The following is an 18,755-nucleotide window of genomic DNA, read 5'->3' as shown; positions in this document are numbered from 1 at the left end:
TCTCTCTCTCTCTCTCTCTCTCTCTCTCTCTCTCTCTCTCTACGATTGCCCCCACCGCCTTTGAATCTTGTCTTTCATTGCGACTCCTGTACGCTATTGATGTTGCCTCTTTAGGTATTTTTGAGGAGGGGGAGGAGCATGCTCCTGGTAGGGGTTTTTGAGGCAGGGGAGGAATTGTTCGTGCATGTAGGTTCCAAGGGAAGGAGGCGAATTGCCTATAGAAGAGCTCCATAGGAGGAGGGTGAGGGAAGAGAGGCAGGGGAGGGCGAGCAAAGGAGGCGGGGTCGATCGATGTGCAGGAGGGGAAGGCCTTTGAGAAGATACTATAGGTAGAGAATCTTGGGAAATAATAGGGTCAATATATTTTTCACGGAGCCAATAATATGTGTGCACCACAGTGAAAAAACATAAAATCGAATATGCCCTGTGGAGATTCTCTCTCTCTCTCTCTCTCTCTCTCTCTCTCTCTCTCTCTCTCACTCAATTGGAGGCGAGGACTCACGGCCTAGGGGAGCCGTCTCTCTCTCTCTCTCTCTCTCTCTCTCTCTCTTTCTCTCTCTCTCTCTCTCTCTCCGCATTGATGTAAAGACATAAATTTTTAAAGTTATGTAAGGCGTTTTTGTAGCAGCATTTTTGAAGTGAACAGGTTCACGAAAGTTGATTCTCATCTCTTATTTTACATATGTCTTTTAGCACTCACAAGGGTTCTTCTTCTTCAACAAGGTCCACAACCATTGTAGAAAATGATCCAAAATCTCCTAAGTGGAGAGAGCAACACAACCACTTAACCAACGACATCTGAAATCATGATCATGACATACTTGGTATCATTGCAAGAGACCGTAAACAAACAAGGTGAAGACTTACGGTCACTTGCAATGGAGAATGGCACGCTAAGGGTTCTTGTGGTTGAGACTGAGAATCTCAAGAGGACATTTGAGATGCAAACAACATGTTTGATGCAACTGGAAGAGAAAGTCAAGGAATGTAAAACGCTCTCTTGTGGACTTGAATGCTTTGAAGAAGTGCATGAGCAAAGTAGAGCATGACCATGTATTGAAAGAGGAAAAATTTGACACCATGAGCCGGGATGTATTCAATATGAAAAATGTATGCACAAACAAGTTTTAAAATTATGACACCAAAAAGAGCACCCATTTTTGTAGCTCATTGCTACATTCCTCATCATGATTCTCCCTTTTATGCTTACATGGATAGAGATCATCCATTTTTTTATTTAGAAGAGGACATTGCTTATTTCAAAAACGAAGGTGATGTTATTGTATTTGGGGATATGAATGCTCTCACAAAAACATTGCAACATGATACTCAACAATTTGATATGCCATACATTTTAAGGGAGTTCAAGGAAGTTCACTTGTATGATCGTACTTCAGTGGATAAGAAAGAGCCGGATCACTATGGAAAGTTACTTTACACATGTGTAATAGCACGGGTATGCTCATTGCCAATGGTGTATCTTTGTGGAGTGGAACCAATGGATTTACATGTAGAAAACATAATGGGGATAGTATGATTGACTATATGCTACTCTCCAAAGCCATCATGTATCGCATAAAGAGTTTTATGTTTGGCCAGTGGACCCCGGAATCATACGATCGGACCTTCTGTATATGACCTTGCATGTGGAGAAGCAACTAAGCATGATAATCTCAGCCAAAGTGAAGAGAAGTTATCACTATGTATGGATTTCGAACGAGCACCAATGTACATCGAAATGGTTGAGCAAAAGTTATGGATGACAAAGCTTCAATATGACGCACCATTGGAAACTAAATGGGAAGCTTTCAAAAAAGTTATTTGTTTTTGTGCTGAAGAATGCTTTGCCATAAAGCATCTCCATGGTATCAACAAAGATAGATTACGCAAAAGGTGGTTTGATAAAAAATGTCAAGATGTTCGAAAGTCCTTGATAAAGCTTGATGCAACTATGGACAAAGACAACTATCAAAGTCATTTACATACATACAAAGCATTGATTCAAAAGAAGAAAAGAAGATGGGAAGTAAAGCAACAACTTTTTCAAGTCCAAGAAAAGGCACATTCATGTGGAAGATTTTGGAGAAACTTGAGGGACAAGCAGGTTGAGAATTTTGAGAACTTGAGTTGTGGAATATGTACACACATTGTAGGCAATTATATGAGCAATCAAATGCTGAAAAAATATCATTTTATGGTTCACTCCCATGTATGCCCTCTTTTTTTACTATCGAGGATGTATGCGGTGGGCTTGAAAAGTTGGCCACTCGCAAAGCGAGAGATCTTCAAGGTATCAAGCCAGAGTACTGATTGGGTCAAGCCTTTGCATAAAGGAGGAGATGCAAAGAATGTAAACAACTACCGGACTATAATAACTGGGTCTCTTATGGAAAAGTTGTTTGGATGCATAATGGAGATGAAATTGAGTGATTGGGTTGAAGAGAATGAAAAGCGTGCAAAAGGACAAGCGGGTTTTCTTCGATACCATAGCACCATTGATCATCTTGTCACTCTTTGTGTTCTCATGGAGGAAAGTCGATTGTATTGTTGTTTTGTGGACTTTAAGAAAGCCTTTGATATGATTCCACGTAACGATTTGTGGAGAAGGATGGAAGAACTCCAAGTGCCAAGTGAGTTTATGCTTGCGGTTTCTCGAATCTATAAGAAGGTGATGTGTCATTTGCGCATGGGAAGAGGAATTTCAAAAAATTTTGTAAGCACTATTGGGGTTAAACAAGGTGTGCGCGTCTATCGCACGTGTCAATGCAAGGAACTTGCCGATACACTTTGTGTGAGCCCCAAATGGCTCCAATCACACAACAAGCCTAAACTAGTAAGCTCAAAGATGGTGATGGTGTGTCACTCACCGCTCTACTCTTGCTGCCGTGGAGGATTCCTCGCCGCGAAGAAGAGGGAGACGCCGCTATGCCACGCTCAACCGTCTCGCGGCCGTCGTGCCGCCACAATGCTCGATCGCACTCTCTCTCTCTCACACACACACAAGGAGATGAAGAAGAAGAAGATGGAGATGGAGCAAGAGCACTCTTTAATTGCACAAATGAGAGAATAAGTGAATTTTAGGTTTAGTTGACTTTTATATGAGCTCGCCCCATTCACACTTGGGCGCCCATGCTTAGCCAACTAATCCCTTAAATGTTCCAGTTAGAGTGCGCCTCTCATTGGCGATCACTCTTACCCTTTTCTTGCTGGACCGACAAGCCCGATACCTGACTCTACCAAATAAATAATACAGCGCCCATTGTAGGTGATAGGAATGTGCGTGAGGGTTAATATGCATCCCTTCCTGATGTAGATTCCGTCCTCGGAAGCTATTGAGTTGAAGCTGTACGTTGAGGTGGAAGAGCATTTAAGATGAATGTCCTTAGCCTTCTTCAGTCATTGCAAAATCAAACAACATTGACACAATAATTGCATTCTCATATACAATTAAAAAGCATATGCAGTTTTAGGCAGACAAATTGATTGGTAGCATTATTCTAAACCATTTATCAGCAATAAACATTAAATTTCAATATAATAAAACGCATAAACATTTGTAAAGGTAAAAATTAAACAAGTCTGGGGTCGCTAATTTAACGGTCGAAAGGCACTAAAGATCGACTATTAATACCATGGGCAAGCTTCTCAATTTTCTCTGGTCAATTAAGTTGTTTAATCGCGAGAGCCAAGTATTTTATGTCCGAGGGCTGACTAGAGGCTATACCTAGAAGACCTTGTAGTTAAGCTATGATAAAAGTAATTGCTCATGAAATCATCACGTGGCTTATTTCCTTGTCTTTGACCCCCCAAAGTCTTTTCACATTGTTTCAATTTTGATGTGTGTGCTTATTTTGTATGCCTTGGGTTTTTTGCTTTTCAAGAAAAAGCGCCCACACTGGGAACCTCTAGGACTCTAGTACCATAGGCGATACATGTGAGTGGAGTACCAAATCAAGCTGAGGTTTCTCTTCCAGCTTAAGATTTTATATTGTGGCACTTTGATTTTTTGTTTGTTCGTTTTCAGCATTTTAATTTTGTAACTTTGGGGGGTCATATAACACTGTTACACCTCCCTAGGCTCATCACACTAGTAAACTCCCTTTATAATACTTAAGCTAAAGGTCAATAGGGACTAAGCCCACTAGAAAGCCCTAGTACATTTCACACAATGCTGCCTAAATCGGATTAAGAACCTAAGTAACCATTGATTATTAGGAAGGCATTCCCCATGGTATTAAGAGAAGATCTCTAACACCTAGCTTGGTCAAACTAGCTTAGTCGGACTGCTTGATTTTTAAACCTAGACAAGTGATTATGACAAAAAATTAAATTGAATTTAATGTTTAATACTAAGCAAATGTGTTGAATATTATGCTACCAATCACAATTAAAGCAGACAAACATGGATGCAAAAAGATAAGGGGCAATGCTAATGGACAAGAAACACCTGTTTGTGTTGATGGTCGTGCTTGATTTGAAAAGTGGATGAGAAAAAGATTCCATGAAGGTCCAAATCCTAACCACAGCAACACGTTCATGTACACACTAAGAAACACAAAGAATACCTCTAGGAGGCACATCAATGGGAAAAAAGAACTTTGTTAATCACTCAACTCTAAAACAGAAACACTCCTATCATACTAATCCTACCTACCCTTCAGCACTCGAGTGATGAGGATCAAAGGTGTTTTATGACATAGGTTTCTGTTTCAGTGTACCGAATGTGAATGTGTAGGTCTGGGTCAATGTTTTGACTTTTATTGTGCACACTTGTTTGCTAATTGCTCTTGCTCTTTACTATTTTTTGTTTTTTGTGAGTATAAGGCTTTATATATACATTCCCTAAGATTGGTGATTGAGAGGTCAGGGAGGAAGGTTGAGAGAGGAGTGAGTGAATGATGACTGTCAGCAAACACTCCCCGCTTCCTTGGGTAGATTATACCTTTTGGAATGATGTCGTCACCTTTTGAAGCCAATTGTTCCAAGTTGTTATGGGTGAAGGCTTTAACCAATAGTTTTTGACCGCCCTATGCGTTTCATCTAGTTGCAAGGGTGGTAAGGTACTCTTCTATGATTTTATTTGCAACATTGTTGTAGGTGGTGAACTTACAACGGGAGGTGCAAACTCTTTCTTGCTTGTATGGGTATGTACAATGGTAGGTGGAGGGAGGTTGTGTCGAAGTTTCTATTTTTGTATAAGAACTACACGAAGAGCAAGAAGCTTCATTTGATTTCCCTGTTCCTGAACTAGGTGGAACAAATCGTTCTTTCTTCGGTACCCAAACTAGCTTTGGAGCGGGTGTGTAGCATTTCGTGATTTCTTTCTTTTCACAATCGTCAATTCATTTTGGAGCTACAGGATTGAGCTCACATGGGTCAGGTGACATGTAAAAACACAATCTACGTTTTGGCACCCAGATTTGATCATTTCCTTGATAGTAGCCTTGGGCTTCCAATAACCGTTTAGGAATCCAACGCCACGTTTCCTTACATTTCTTGGAGCGAGTGGGACGTTTCTTACAAGGCTTTTGTTTTTTAGCACTAGCTATGGTCGCTAAGAAAGCTTTAGGGACCCACTTGTATGTTTTCTTCGTTACATGAGGATGAGTCTTGTCAGAAGCTATATGCATTGCTTGCAGCATATTTAAGGGTACGGGCATTTCATCCCCCTCGTGTGTTACCAAAGTCGTCCCCCTATTTCCCCAAGTGTCTATGGTTGTTGTTAGGTGGACCCAATCCACATTGTCCGACTCAGTCATCCCAGGTAGAACCTCCATATAAGGAGAATCTTCCCCAACATCAGTGTCCGCAATGGGGTCGAGTGAACTGTGTATCAGATCTATGATCAATTATAAACCTGTTTTCTAGAGGATGTGCTCAACCAGTTACAAGATCCACTTGAATGACAGAATCTTGAAACTGCAAGTAGACATGGTTTTTAGACCAGTCATGCACCATTTTTGCTTCCCTCATGAAAGGACGTCCTAAGATCATCTCCGATGCCATAGTGTGCTTCGAGAAATCCATAACAATGAAGGTAACTCTTATTTTATGTCCAAAGACCTTGATCTTGAGATCTTCTAGCATCCCAATAGGTTTAACAATAGACCCATTGGCCATCTTCACTACTATGGTTGTGGTCGCAAGGTGAGGTCTCCCCATAGTTTCCAAGCAATTTTTAGTCACAATGCTAACTCCAGCGCCACCATCAAGGATTCCCTTCACAGTTAATCCCTTGGTAGTGATTGGTATGGTCGCATTGGATTCATCACCCTCAAAGTATTGTCCCAACTTGTTAACAGGTATTTCTATAACAAGGTTCTCATCTAGGTTGGGTTGTGGATCTAAGTGTTCCTCCTCTATTGGCATCTCCCCAGCTCCATCCATCTGTGCAAATTGTGGTAGCCCAAACTTTAGTTCTCCATTGAGGAAGGCTCGAAGAGCTGAGAGTAGCTCAGGGTCTTTATATAGTTTGGACATAATGGTGGTTCTAACTTCTGAAGACATGAAATCCATCAATTTGGCAATGTCTAACGGCACCTTTTGGACTGCAGTCCCTTGACATAGAGAAGATGGGATTTCCATTTCTTCGATAGGATCAAGTAGCCCCTCTGTAAATATTCTTTCCATCAAGAAGTGAGTACGCCCACTTTCCCATGACTTTAAGTCACTTTCTTCTTGGATGACACTAAGTATGGCTAAGGGTCTATGGACTTGGTGAGATTGTTGTTGCGTAGGGAACACGGTGTCTGTAATTTGGATCTGCCTAGGTGCCGGTTCTAGATCCCTTTGGGTATCTTCTACCAAACTCCTTAATTGCTTGACTCACTCAATCTCCTCTGTAGGGTTTGGATAAGTTGCTATCTTCTTCTTGGATCCTGGCCATTGTGGCTCATGAAGGTCTTCCTTGTTGGTTTCTATCTTAGTGATCGTTTTGGTCTCCATGGTTTCACCTGAATCAGAATTTCCTTCAGCGTCGTTCATATATACGGGGTCGTCATCAGTCCCTATGTTGGTCTTTGAACTGGGGTCTGACTTCGCTTCTTTTTGCGATCTCTTCTTTCGTGTTTTCTTCTTTTTCTAAGATTAGGCAATTGATGCCGTGTCTCTTTCCTCAAGAATATAATTTTGTTTTTGGAGCATCAATCGTGTGAGTACGTTTACTTGTACCACATGTGTACTTTGTGATGGCTCCTCGGTAACTTCAATCAAGTTAAATGGCGTGATCTTTGGTGCATTTGGATTATTTGGACATTGGGCAATCAAATGATCTATGCCACATCGATTACACATGAGTATTGGCATTGTAGACGTGCTCGCTTGATTGGTTTGCATTATTGTGCTTCAAGCACATCCATCCCATAGGCAATATTAGGATCTATATCTTCCTCACGGCCTTCCAAACAAGCAATAGATGACTCACAACCCACTTGATTCATAGAAGTGATTCTCGGATGTAGTGGTTGTGGTCCTAGCACTGGAGGTGGTAAGGGTGTTGTTTGAACAACATTTTGGGCCCTAGGGACCATGTGTTGTGCTGTTTGTTCAAGAGGTGGGGCCGGCATCAATGCAGGCACTCGAGGTGTGTCTGTCCATGCTAAGGTTGGTCTATTGGCCATCGCACGCTTAAATACTATGCAATCCTTAGCTTGATGACCATACCTCCCACAGGCATTGCAGTTTCCATTGAATTTTACTCTAAAAGTAGGGCATTCACTGGTACTATGTGGTCCATAGCATAATGAGCACCATTGTTGTCCCCTTCTTGGATACATATGATTGTTTTGCGGAGCACGATTGTCTCTAAGACTCTCTTGAATAGCCTTGGTGAGATCTGTTAAAGTCATCTCAGATATCTTTGGCTCCTTAGCAATAGGCTTTAGGGTCATTGGTTGATGCCTTGATGCTTGCGAGCTAATAGATTCAGGCTCAACAAACACTCTTTCTCCTTGAATCATTAAATTATCCTCCAATTGGATCGCATTGGTAGTGACTGCTTCCCAAGTGGTGATACCTCTAATGACTAGGCCATTGTAGATATCCTCATGTCGTAATCCCCTAATGAATCTATCAAGCAATTGATTATTATTGAAGCACTCATTTGGATTACAACGAGAATTCAAATTCTTCAAGCGACTAATAAAGTCTCTCACCGACTCTCCTTCCTCTCGTTGGGTTTTTTGGAGTCGAGAGGCTACACCCCAAAGCACTCCCTCTCGTATGTATTCTTTCAAGAACAATCTCCTAAGAATAGGGTAAATCGTTTTTTCTTCCACCCTTAGGGTTCTATACCAATCCCTTGCTTTTCCACTTAAGGTAGGCTTAAAGCATTACTCTTATGTAGGTCATTGTGTTCTCCAATCACATATTTGTTCAAACACTTCGATATGCTTTCTCGCATCCCCGTCTCCACTAAATTTTTGTGTGAGCTTGGCTATTTGCACTGCCTTACTTCTAGGCTCTCTATCAGGCGTGTTACGCATATTCTCAGCAATAGATCGACCAATATATTGAGCAAATGTTGCCAAGTCACCTAAGTGAGCAGGCACCATGGGTGAAGGCGCTCCAGAGACTACATGTGGAGTAGGTATTAGCATTGGGCTTGGTGCATAGGAAGCCCTTGGGTTTTACATTTGGTACGGTGTTGTGCCATGTGACGGCCCAAAGTTCATATGTGTGGCCCCAGGCATAGCAGACGTCGGATGTGACATGCTAATGCTAGCCGGTATAGTCCCATGGAAATAAAAGCTTGGGTGTTGTGGTTGTGGAGCAGAGGTTGTTGAAACAATGGGAGGGGTAGGAACTACATGAGTACGAGGACCCATGGGTGTATACGATTGGTACACACTTGTAGGTACTGTTGCAGGCATTGAGCTACCATGTAGCGGTGCTTTACTAACAAATGAGGTCCATGGCGTGTTTCTTGGCATGCCCATCATTGGGGTAGGCATGGTAGCCGTGGTGTCATCAAGAGAAAGATGAGCTAGACTTGGAAAAGTAAAGCTATCACTTGTAGGCTCACATTGCACTGAGACACCTGGCGAAACAACATATGGGGGATCCATCGGACTTATCGAAGGAGTCTCCATTTGCGATAAGATCGGTTGTTTAGCCTTTCCTGTATCTAAGAATCTCACGAGACCCATTGAAGGCTTGTTGATCCCGTTGTTCTGTCTGTTTAACTCATTGTCCCTATGGATGACCTCACAAACTCTTTGTTTTTGATCCTCCACACTAGTAGCACCCATTGTGGATTGTAGGACATCTAACCAACCCATGTGATAGGTGTGACTTGTGTATAGGTCGGTTAGAGTTTCCGTTTGTAGTTCGTAATCCCAGATCTCATTTAAGAACGCTCCATCTAGGCTTGAGGTGCTAGGGGTGTCCTTTGAGCTAGATGCAATGTTGCTCTCTGTGGGTTGACCCTTAGTGGTCGCTAATTCAAGAGCACTCGATTGCTCTCCTAGCAAGGATATTGACATAGGAGCTTTTGATTTTAACTCTCTTCGTTGCTCCGCCTTGTGTAAGCTCTCGATTTCCTTTTCCCTTGTTGCAAGAATATACCGCTCAACCTCTTGCACTTTGGCAAGGCTTCTACCATCAGGTAATATAACATCAAAGGAGAATAGTTCTGAAGAGTCAGGGGGTGCAGTAAATGAAGTATTCATGTGCACATTCTCTAAGGGCATAGAGTCTACGTTGGTCATGAATGGAGAATTTACTTCCCCACCCCCCTCATTTACATCATTAGCTCCATGTTCGTAGCAAGTGGCTCTACTAAAGGTTTCTTTCAAGCGGCTAAGCACTCTTAGCCTGGACTGTAGACCCATGGCATGCATGTCTTGGCTTAATCTATCGAGATTAGGCATTGGGAAACCCTCCATGACGTTGTAGTTAGAGGAAGAGTCACTAGCCGCTATGTTCGGATCTTGGTTTGTACTACCTTGGGTCCCCGCCGAGGGCCCGGAACCTAAGGTAGGTGGATAATGAGAACTCACGTAAGTCGAAATTCTCTCTAGTTGCTCCGTCTCTAGCACACAACTAGAACGCAGATGCATGTGCCTTTGACACCCTACAAGCGTCGGCGAATAACCTTGAAGGTTAACCGCTTACTTTTTTAGGTGTCCGTTTTCACTCGTTTTTTTATGTTTTTTAATGATCGTTTTTTTTTAAATTAAAGTGTGTGATAGCTCAAAACGAGCGTATCACTCAGAGGGTCACGGTGTGCTTTACAGCACAACGTGAAACTCCGTTGGTCCTCAAAAAAGTCGATTTTTAGCTACGTGCGAAGCTAAAATACGAAATTTTAAAGGCCTGAGCCTGAGCGTGAGCTTGGGCTTGGGTCTGGGCTTGGGTTTGGGAGATATTCCTGATCCCGGTCCTACCTTTAAAATTTTTATTTGTTTTTTATTTTTATTTTTTAGTTTTTAGTTTTTTTTTTTGGGATAAGGTCGCCACGGCCTGCGCACACACACACTCTTACTACCTACTTCCAACTAATACACCTACTGTTACACACTAACACACTTCATTAGCTCTCACATATCTACTTCCTACTTACTGTACTTTACATTACACAGAACTAACAACCTTAATACTAATACCTTAGCACAGAGAAAACACAGTAACCTTTCAAAACTTCATTAACAAAGAAATACACAGTAGCAACACAAAATCCTTCTTCTCAACACACACACCTTCCTTCCCTACCTTTCCTACAATTGAAATTGCACCACAAAAGAAGCACAAAGTGCCATTCAAGCTTAGTGTATGGCATTCCCCGGCAACGGCGCCAAAAATGTGCGCGTCTATCGCACGTGTCAATGCAAGGAACTTGCCGATACACTGTGTGCGAGCCACAAATGGCTCCAAGCACACAACAAGCCTAAACTAGTAAGCTCAAAGATGGCGATGGAGTGTCACTCACCGCTCTACGCTTGCTGTCATGGAGGATTCCTCGCCGTGAAGAAGAGGGAGACGCCGCTACGCCGCGCTCAAATGCCTCGCCGCCGTCGTGCCGCCGCAATGCTTGATTGCACTCTCTCTCTCTCTCTCTCACGCATACACACACACACAAGGAGATGAAGAAGAAGAAGATGGAGATGGAGCAAGAGCGCTCTTCAATTGCACAAATGAGAGAATAAGTGAATTTTAGGTTTTGTTGACTTTTATATGAGCTCGCCCCATTCACACTTGGGCGCCCATGCTTAGCTAACTAATCCCTTGAATGTTCTAGTTAGAGTCGGTGATCACTCTTACCCTTTTCCTATTGGATCGACAAGCTCTGTACCTGACTCTACCAAATAAATAATACAGCGCCCATTGTAGGTGATAGGAATGTGTGTGAGGGTTAACACAAGGATTTGCATTGTCACCAACTCTCTTTGGTCTATGCATCAATCAATTGGAACAAATGGTACTTGACTTTACGCAAGAAGAAGGCATTGAAGAGGTCACTATTTGCAAAGAGGTAATCATGCTTTTGTTGTATGCGGATAATGTAGTGCTTCTAGAACACACTTTAGAAGATGCACGAAAGCTTATGGTTGTCCTTGAGAACTTTTGCTTGAATGAATCCAAAACTAAGGTTATGCTTGTGAAAACCAACCATAAGGAGAAGCCATGCATTGTGTACCTTGGCCTTGAGGTTCCATCCAATCACAAGTGGCATGAATGTGCTATGCGTCGTTTGGAAGCGGGAAAGAGATCATATTATGCATTTGAGAATATGTGTAATGCCGAAACATCAAGTGTTGGGTTCTCAAGAAGTATCCTTTTGATGCATTGGTGACACCGGTTCTTCTTTATGGAGTTGAAGTGTGGGGCGGGAGCATCTCAAAGTCTACTTGGAAAGAGTTTGAGAATGTCCAAAAGAGTTTTCTTACAAACTTCTCCAAGTTAAGACACAAACACCATATATGCTCCTACTTTTTGAGTCTCGATCTTTTCCAATTGAGATTATGGGCATGAAAAGGGTTGTGGAGTACATGATAAGATGCGTCAAAACCCCTCACATCGACTTTGTACAATTGCATGGGAAGCAAGCAAAAAAGTTCAAAAGACGCATAAAAGCAAGATCTTGAGCACGGGATGGATGCAAGACATAAAGAAGTGGTTTGGGAGATGGGATGCATTACACTTGGTACATGATGCTTCAATTGACTCCCAAGTGAATGAAGCTTTTCTACAACGCCAATGTATTACGGCTTGGGAGAAATCCGATGGGTCATGCTTCATACATTATACCACCCATATTCCCCCCAACTACAAAACCATGTTCTTCGCTGAAAGAGGAAACCGTACTCATACTTACATGCTTGAGCCTATCCTCTTGTTGGCGATATGCACTATCACAGCTATTCGGCTTAGCTCCCATTCCCTTTGATGAGAGACATGGAGTTGGGGCAATGGATAAGAGTCAAATCAAATGTGCATGTTATGCTCACTGCAAGTTCGAGAGTTTGAGTACCACACACTACTAGAGTGCTCAACTTTTGGTCACATCCGAACTTGCTTCTCTCACATTTTTAGCCATGAATTAGACCTACACACTTTCCTCTCCCAGTCACCCATGGTGTGGGCTCTCCATTGCGACTCTCATCACGGAGCATCAAGATTCACTCAATCAGCCACACACATACTACATTACATGGCAAGGTAGCAGATGCCGGTGTGTGTTGGAAGGCAAGATCGGGGGTAGGAACCCCAATGCTCCCCCTTTGTGCAGCAAACACTGCCTTGCTATCCAAACACATAGCAGATCCCAAAAACGTAGATCTAGCTGAAAACGCAGATGGAGCAAAGGGTTTTTTCGGCGAACGAAATGTCCCAAAAGGGCTAGCGCTTGCAACCAAAAGGTGATCACCAATGTAAGAAGAAAAAAACATAGGTGGAGGGGGTCCTCCACCACCAAAAAGTTCCAGAGTCCATTGCATGCCTGGCTTTTGCAAAAAGTTGGCAGATCTACAGAAAACGCTGTCTGATTTGATCTTCTTCTTGGGAGGAGAACCTCTACAGAGGTGAAGCGCCAAAACTTGAAGAGCCTGAAGCTCTGATACCATGTGAGAGTGCATATGTGCGGAAACATGAGAGAGGACAGGGGAGAGAGAGAGAGAGAGAGAGAGAGAGAGAGAGAGAGAGAGAGAGAGTAGACCACAAATGATAGATGTAGGAAGAGGGGGCGATTAGCTCCCCATGACTACCAGAGCAGAAGACCCAATACAATGATCAAATGATCTATCAGACTGAGAAGTGGGTACCCCCCCGGCCCTGTATATAGGTGCCCAAGGGGAGGTAGGGCAATGCATGAGAAAAATCCCCCACAACCCAACAAGAAATAAATGAAATAGGAGGATGCATGAACAAGGTGGGCATTTGGCCCAGAAGTGGGCGGGTGGACAATGCAACCTATATGCATATGCAAAGGGTGGGCAATTTGGATACACACTAGCCATACATGTATGCCCTAGACCTCTGAAGCAGCAAAGTGGTGTAAGTTTGACAGTCTAGTCCTGTTTTTTTGGAAAGTGACTCTTGCAACAACAATGTGCATTATGCATCAAACTTGATAGCTTCTGGATTTCCTTGGGCCATAATTCTCCAAGTACTAGCAAAAGTCTGGTAAGAATCTGGCAAAGCATCAAGAACAGTCTACACAAGGGAACTGTAAAAAATGACTTTGCCTACAGAAATACGTTGCTCAATGATATCCTTGACACTAGCAAGGAAAGTGTCCATATCATCTTGCTCATGCATAATCTTTGACTCCAACTCTTTATACAACAATGCAATATTTGCCACATTGCAACTTGCATAAAGACCAACCAAAATATCCCAAGCCTGTTTTGCACATTTCACTGAATGAATGTGAGGAGCAATAATGCGCTTCACAGATAACACAATCAATGCATGAACCTGCGCATCTTTTACATCCCAACTGAACCAGGATGTACGTCAATACCCTGCACAATATTCCAGACACCCTTTGGCACAAGGACATGTTGCATCATATAAGCCCACATAGGGTAATTGTCCCCATCCAATCTATCCTCATCAACAACTAACATCTTAAATACATTTGTGTGGTTGTCAGCCATGATAAATGTTGCACCTAATGTGAAAACTGCCCAAAAAGAGGAGAACAAAGCGAGAACAACACGTGCTATATAGCACAAAACGTAGAAGAATGTAAAAGACCTATTATGCAAAAAAATGGCACTGACAAAATTTTTGCACAAAATGACAAAATAGCCCCCGTAGTACTCTATGTAATGGGAACGGAGGCCAAAATGAGCCCGAATCAAATATCTGAGCAGACCAAACTCTACGAGTTATTTTAAAATGTTTTTTGACCTATGGATGCTCGACAAAACTCACAAAATTGGACAAAGTGAGTCGGCGTGTGTTGGAGCTGCTGACAACTAAGCTTAGGAGGACGTAGCCTGCTCTGATACCAATTGTTGGAATTGGGGTTGCAAGAAAACACACACAACTTGGAGAAGATGAAGGAAGCTCAAGGCACACAACAGAGAGTGTTTTACTTAGTGTGCAATGGAAAGATAGATAGCCCTAGAGTGATGGGCGTATATACAATGCACGGGGGAAAAAACCTCCTAGTGAGGGAAAAAAGGCACGAGCGGTCCTAAGTGTGTTCACACACATTACTACCACATGTATATGGTAACATGAAAGCAAAGCTGATTGCTCGCATATTTAGTTCTCAGCTTGCTTTGGTCAAAGCCCTTCCTTCTCTTCTCAATTCCGTGCTTTTCGAGGCCAACCATTTCCAATTTCCTTTTGAGGAAAAGGATTTGGCAAAGTATGGCACATACAAGGCCTAAAATGCCTCTTATAATAGGTTCTTGGAGGCTGACTTGAAGGATAGGTGATGAAATCATATGGTCACTTTTTTTGGAGGAATCTCCAATCTTGAGCGAGATTTTCCGAGAAATCCCTAAAATGACCAAGACTGGCCAAGCCAGACTATAGAAACGACCACAATTTTTTTACAGAAAAACCCCCTTGAACAAGGGTTTGGTAGAGTGTTTCCTTTGATGGGCTAGAACAATTGGAACCCATACAATGACATGTTGATATTACTCTTCTTGGAACTAGTTTCCCTCAGATATTGGAAGCTCATTTCTACCACCATTGATCCTTGTTGGGAATAGTGGCACCATGATTCCAATGGATATAAATCTATTCCTACCTCCGTACATGTAAGACCACGAGACTTACACTAAAAGAGTAAGGTTGTTGCCACTCAAACAAATCTCATGAATAAGGAGAGTTTGGGAGCTTGAGCTTCTCTTCACTTTTTCTTCTTCTTCTTCTCCTCTCTCTTGCTCTACCTCAAGTTATTGTGGGTTGATGTACGATAACATACTATGCATTTTAAGTTACACTAGAGAAAACAATGGAAACTTGAAAATAATTATATTATTTCAATGGGGGGCTATTCTTTTGAGAAAATCCACATCATGGTATATATTAAAGTTTGGATCACACCATCATAGGTAGCCTTCTAGCAGGGGGGGGGGGGGAGTGGAAGTTAGTGGTGTTGCCAAAGGTGGTGGCGACAAACGTGTCAAGGGAGGTGGTAATGGTGGGGGATTATAAAGAGTGCTTTGATAGAAAATTACGCAAGGTTGATAAAGCTATGAACAATTTTATTATGACAACTTTGTCCACATCCTAGTTCTCTTTCACCTACCCATATCGATAGAAACCTAGATTTAGTGTAATTCCACCTACAAATTTTGAGATTCATCTTCAAAATTCAAAGTGGAAGGTGAATAAACCTACAAACTTTAGAGAAATTTATTGTAAAACCTTCTCTTAAATTTTCCATGTTTATATCCTAGACTGCTTGGGGTTCCTAGTCTACTGAGTTGTCCGTCATGCCTCGACCTAGACTACTCACCCAACATGTGATGCCCCTATGCTGAATACACTTCTTAGATCCATGGTGTATGATTGCCATTGTGCTCCTTTGAAATGCTTTTCCTAATGAGGCTTAGCCCTCCATTTTTGTTTGTACTCTATCTATTGTTTGGGAGTTGTACATCCATCAATGCCTCATAGCAATTCAAATGGATGGTAGTCTAGCATTGCATTTGTCATCTTGCAGAATGATGTGGCCCAAACCTCGGTCTTTAGCACCCCATAAGGTAACCCCCTCCAAGGGGTAACTGGGAGGTTGGTTGTGCTACAACAAACAACATTGTGCCACGTTGAGACAACTGTGTTGGCTAGGAAAGCTAGATCTCAGGGTCCCTAATCATTGACAAATTTGGTTTTGAAGGAATAGGAAACTCACAATAGATGAAGCAAGAAGGTCCTCAAGTTTAATCGGCGTCATTTCAACAACTATATAGTATAAACAAAACCCTTCAAAAAATCTCTTTGAAAGAGACGCAAACTCTTTCACGTACGGACAGGGACCAATGCCCCGAAAAAAATTTGTTCTGAAAACTTGTCAAACCTATCTATGAGAATTTTAGTGGTAAACTGACTAAATGTGAAGGTTTTTACACCAAATGATGCTAAATTTCTCTAAATGTTTTTAGGTTTTCTCACCCTCAAATTTAAAATTTAGAGGTAAATCTCAAAATTTGCAGGTGTGATTACACTAAACCTAGGCTTTTTTTTCAACCCCTCCCCTTCTCTTTCTCTCTCCTCGCTCTCTCTCAATCTTGTTCAAAAAAAAGTCTCTGAAAAAGCCCGCACCAACGTGGAATTTTTTTAAAAAGAGATTGAGAGAGATGGAGGAGAGAGAGAGAGCTTTCTCTCTCCTCGCTCTCTCTCAATATCGTTTTAAAAAAAGTCTTTGAAAGAGCCCACGCCAGCGTGGACTTTTTTTTAAAGAGATTGAGAGATTGAGAGAGAGAGAGAGAGAGAGAGAGAGAGAGAGAGAGAGAGAGAGAGAGAGAGAGAGAGAGAGAGAGAGAGAGAGGGGATCGTATAAGGGCGAGGGAAGACTGGAAGGGAAGATGCTGAGGAGGTGGAGATCGTGCATGATGTAGGATCAACATATTTGTGCTGATGTGCATCACGTGACCTTGTACTCTGTCACATGTAGAGCTTTTGCATGTTGACGCAGCCCGACCTAATCTCTTGTCCCACCATCGTTTTTGGTGTTGCAGTTTGAGTAGGTTTTCCCCAACCCATTTAAGCATCCACTGTGAAGAATCGTGGTGTTGTTGAACTAAGTGACAGGGAGAGCATGTGCTCCTGCGAGGCAAGAGTTCAAACTTCTTTGGGGATAGGTAGAGGCAGCAAAAGGAGACCTCCGGAGAGGCGCAGTTGCTAAATCGCACTTCTCTCTCTCCTCGTCGGCTAGATCTTTAAGGTCTCTTGGGATAGTTTTTACGACGTTAAAACTCTCTTCTTCTTTTTCTTTTTCCCTTTGGAAACAACATAAAAGACATAGTAACAGTCTCGACAAGAATAACCAATAGTAAAAGAAAGAGATGGGGGATAATTGCAAAATGAAAACCCTTTTAGGCTTGCAATAGTCATGCTTTCAAGAGTAAAGCAAAAACTGTATCTCATTACACAAGCTCAAAGGTCCAAGTTTCTATTTAAGTACTATCAAGAAACATCTCTTAGCTAAATCTTGCTATGCCGCTCACTTCTTGGACTTCTTGGTGGCCTCAAGGGCAGCTGCAGGGATGGCTGGTGCTGCTTCCGTACTCAATCCCTGTGTCAAGCACTCTTCCCTCCTGGCACTTTTCCACTCTGCCCTAATAGCTTTTCCCTTAGCTCTACGGGCTTCAAATTGATCAAACAGTGTGTTCTCATGAGCCTTCTTAGCTTTAGACTTGTGAATACTCTCCATGAGCACGCACTTATTTTTGGACATGTTACTTTTGACCTTCATATACATATCATCATACATATGCTTGTCAATCTTCTTAGCCTCCTGGTATTTTCTCAGCAACCGGTGAAGCACTCCCATCCACCTCAACCAGAGAACTTTAGAGGGTAGCATGGCCTCCCTAGTACCCCGCCTCTTACCATATCCTGAATGAAGGCCTTTCATTTTAGCCTCCAAAGCACACTTTGCTCTTGCCTGCGAGTGTATCTTGGTTGGTTTTCGAATCACAAAGCCATCCTTGACCAGCTTTTTGATATTTTTCCATGAATTGGCCATAGAGATTTTGTTGACCTCATTGGGATCAAGCTAGACCTTGTGCTTCCCACACTCTAGCGCGCTAGCCACGAGGCTCTTCTACAACTTGAGGGACACCGTGGTCCCCCACTCTCACGAAACCTTGATGGAACAAATATGCCGATGGGGACAAACTTACAGACAAAGCTTCGAGCTACTTCTTAAGAACCTTCGAACTGCTTGTGGAGAAGATCGAATTGTTACCATATACATGTGGTAGTGATGTGTATGAACACACTAGGACCGCCAAGGCATTTTTCCCCTCTTTAGGAGGTTTTCCCCCCCGTGCATTGTATATATGCCCATCACTCTTGAGAACCTTCAAACTGCTTGTGGAGAAGATCGAACTGTTACCATATAGATGTGGTAGTGATGTGTGTGAACACACTAGAACTGCCGGGGCATTTTTCCCCTCTTTAGGAGGTTTTTTCCCCGTGCATTGTATATACGCCCATCACTCTAGGGCTATCTATCTCTTCTGTTGCACACTAAGTGACACACTCTCTATTGTGTGCCTTGAGCTTCCTTCATCTTCCAAGCTGTGTGCATTTCTTTGCAACCCTAATTTCAACAATTGGTATGA

General features: G+C 42.4%; 1 pseudogene; it reads right to left on the bottom strand.

The window, feature by feature from the left end:
- Nucleotides 1-17,610: 17,610 nt before the first annotated feature.
- On the bottom strand, nt 17,611-18,169 carry LOC147456830 (large ribosomal subunit protein eL19y pseudogene; annotated as a pseudogene).
- Between the last annotated feature and the right edge of the window lie 586 nt (nt 18,170-18,755).

This window comes from Adiantum capillus-veneris, chromosome 5 (genome assembly GCF_014529385.1).
Source record: "Adiantum capillus-veneris isolate H3 chromosome 5, ASM1452938v2, whole genome shotgun sequence".
NCBI lineage: Eukaryota > Viridiplantae > Streptophyta > Polypodiopsida > Polypodiales > Pteridaceae > Adiantum > Adiantum capillus-veneris.
This window is presented reverse-complemented; position numbering and strand designations above follow the sequence as displayed.